This window comes from Giraffa tippelskirchi, chromosome 7, assembly GCF_054371585.1.
Source record: "Giraffa tippelskirchi isolate mGirTip1 chromosome 7, T2T-mGirTip1v1.2.pri, whole genome shotgun sequence".
NCBI classification, from domain to species: Eukaryota; Metazoa; Chordata; class Mammalia; order Artiodactyla; family Giraffidae; genus Giraffa; species Giraffa tippelskirchi.
The window spans coordinates 138,215,140-138,218,638 of NC_137281.1; the positions used below are offsets into that span (position 1 = coordinate 138,215,140).

A 3,499-nucleotide genomic window follows, 5' to 3' on the forward strand; every position below is an offset into this window, starting at 1 on the left:
ATACTGGAACGGCTTGCCATTTCCTGTTCCAGGAGATCTTCCTGACCCGGGGATCGAAACCAAGTCTTCTGCATCTCCTGTATTGGCAGGCAGATTCTTTACCACTAGAGCTACCTTCCTTATTATTCTATAACCTTCAGCATTTCTAAATGCGTTAGCCATCATCACCACACACGATCCTCATCACATCAGTCATGTGAGGTAAGTGGGAACACCTCGTTCTACAGACAAAGAAACAAAGGCTCAGGGAGTTAAGGTGACCCAGAGTCACCCCATGGACGAGTAGAGGATCTGGAACACAAGCCACTCATGTCTGATTTTCATTCCACTGTACTGTATGCCTTCTTTCTAGATAGTCAGTTTTAAGTGCAGTGGCTTTTAATCACCTTCCTGGGCAGTATTGCAATAAGTGTTTCTCAGAAGATTTGAGCGAGTTCCTAGAATCCCTGCTGAGTGGATATGGCGCTAACCCTGGTAACAGTAAAGGTTGTGCCATAGGCTCCTTTGCTTAGTTGGTTTCTTTATTTTTCCATGATACTGGACAAGTCAAGCGCTAGGAAAGCCCTGTGATGCAACATATCTGTTCTGTCAAGAAGATTGAAAAAATAATAACCACTTGGGTAAATGAAGTTACCCAGTAAACAAGGAGAAGCAAAGATCTTCAAATAGAAGCAGACTCCTTTTGTCTCATGCATCCCAGCTGCTTTTCCTAGTTTGTTGGTTTCTGTGTCCTTTGTTTTCTATCTTTTCATTACCCCACTGCTCACTTCAGATTCTAATTCTGGGTTCATTAAAGAGGGTCACTTTACCCCAAAGCCTCACTTCCCTTCTCAGTTGGGACACTGCCAACTGAGCAGTGCCAAGCTCTGCAAAGCCTAGATCAGAAGCCCGCCTCACCAGCCAAAAGAAGGATTTTAGCTGTTCCTGTGGTCTGGCTGCCAAGTCTCGGTCCCAGGGTCCCAATAAACGGCACTCTCCTGGGAGGCTGAGGAAGGGGTTGCTTCACTGCAAGGCAGCCAAGTGGAGAGATGGTGGGACGCATCTGCTTTGAAATGCCTTCTCACAGCAAATAACGTTTGCACGATTATGCCTGCAAATATCACCATGGCATTTGCTAAGTTAAACACACGCTCTTGCTTGCCTGACCTTCACCTTATTCCAGCTCCAAGATGATTCTGGGTCTGGGAGCTCCACACTGAGGAGGGACTCTCCCCTCAGCTCTGCCCTCTGAGGGTGAGATGCTTCCTTCTTGACCTGGGAGAACACATCTCTTAACACACACAGAATGCAGATATTAAACTAATTCTGATCTGGTGGTCCGTGACATGGAGGCAATGATAGTGAGTCCTTACACTTTCTGTATTTGCCTCTCATTAGCCTACAACACATGAGGTGATAGACCTTGTCCATCTATTTTTCATTGTACTGGACCACTCTTTTGTCTTGATATTTTCATATAAGTGTATTGTCTTTTCCAAAGGCGATAAGCTGCTGGTGCAGGGAGACTGTATCTTTTACTGCACTGAGTCATGTTGATGGGCTACATTTAGGCGTAAGTGCAGACAGATCTGTATAAGATCATATGGGCATAGGGACGTCCCTGGTGGTCCAGTGGCTAAGACTCCATGCTTTGAATGCAGGGGGCCCAGGTTCGATCCCTGCTCAGGGAACTAGATCCCACATGCTGCAACGAAGAGTTTGCATGCCGCCACTAAAGATCCTGGATGCTGCAACAGAGCTGGAAGAACCTGTGTGCCACACCTAAGATGAGGTGCAGCCAAATATATAAATTTTGGAAAAAAATCATATGGGTGTTAAGAAGCATATGGATGGGTACCTACTAGGTTGTTAACACAGGTTATGTGGGTGAGGTGTGGGTATATGGATGAAAAGAAGAGTGGGAAGGTGGGTAACAAAGAAAAAGGACAAAAAAGACTACACTTTAAGAAAGAAGACATTCCTAGTATATCAGTTCAACTTTGGGGGCAAAAGAAAGCAAAGAGGATGAACTAGCCAACCACATTTATGCATTTATGTAAAAATTTACATATATATGTCAAGAAATTAACAGGCAGAACAAGTAAGGTAGATAAAAATAGTACTGTGCCCATATAGACATTCAACAATGTCTGTATGGGTGAATACATTCACAAAAAATATCTGGTGAATGAATGAACATTGGATAGTCTGTTTGATGTGATAATTTTGTAGATTGGGATTTTCAAGGACCGATTTATTGATTAATATTACCATGACCCAGCAGTGCCTGCAGTGTGTTGTCATAATCAGAACCACTTACGTTCTCTGGTTTGGGGGTGAAATGACCTGCCTGGGAGAGTCCCAGTTTACTCTGTGGTCACCCTGTTCACTGACCATCAGAAGTGATTGATCTAAGTGGAAATGACAGGCTCCAGCCTGGGATTCGAAACTAGCATCAGTGGGGGGAGGGGTAGGACTTTGGAATCTGCATTGTTATGCTCATTACAGCTTCAGAACTGTTGCTCTAGGCATTGTTAGCTGCCAAAGTGATGTACTGCTTTTATAATTAACTATTCTTCAAACAAAGCAAAACAAAGCGAGATTTATTATTTGCTACCTATAAAAAAATCATGCCTCAGTGTCTGACCTTCCTTCGCTTTATTGCCAGTATAAGACGAAATTCATGTGAACTTTGTAATGTGCACACAAAACTTGCAATGAAGCTGTCATTCCTTGAACTGAAAACACCTTGGTACCTTTTCTCATCCTTGCTTTGTGCAGATGCTGACCTGTCTTGGCAAAAGAATCTTGGATCTTTTGTCATCCCAAAGCAGGTTTCTGAGAACAAAATGCAATATATCAAATATTAAAAATAGATTGGAGGATAGCCCTCCATGCTCTTACCTCTCAGCTTCACTCAGTTGTAACATTTTGTTATACTTTCTTTGAATATACACTTCTATAAATAAAACATTCTAGAAAAAAATTGTGTAGCCTTCTGTGACCCATCCTTCCTTCTCCCTTCCCAAAGGTAACCGTGGAACTGAATTTAGTGATTTTATTCCCATAAATATTTGTGTATGACTGTATAATGTATTCTTACACAATTTGGTTTGACATTTTAAACTTTATACAAATGGCATCATAGGGTATGCATTTCTTTGCTAATAGATATGTTTTCCTCAATGATTTATCATGTTAACATATGCAGCTCCAGCTCATTCAACTGCCATATAGTATGGCCTGGCGTGGTATAGCACTGTATCATGGAGAATGGTAGTATATAATAGGATTACTAGGCAATGGCACCCCACTCCAGTACTCTTGCCTGGAAAATCCCATGGACGGAGGAGCCTGGTAGGCTACAGTCCATGGGGTCGCTAAGAGTTGGACATGACTGAGCGACTTCACTTTCACTTTTCCCTTTCATGCACTGGAAAAGGAAATGGCAACCCACTCCAGTATTCTTGCCTGGAGAATCCCAGGGATGGTGGAGCCTGGTGGGCTGCTGTCTATAGGG

The 3,499-nt window shown here is 42.9% G+C and overlaps 1 non-coding gene across 1 annotated transcript; it reads left to right on the plus strand.

The window, feature by feature from the left end:
- Positions 1-1,597: 1,597 nt before the first annotated feature.
- On the plus strand, positions 1,598-1,670 carry TRNAS-UGA (transfer RNA serine (anticodon UGA)). Its single transcript has one exon. It is a non-coding gene; the product is annotated as a tRNA-Ser (tRNA).
- The last annotated feature ends 1,829 nt before the right edge of the window (positions 1,671-3,499 follow it).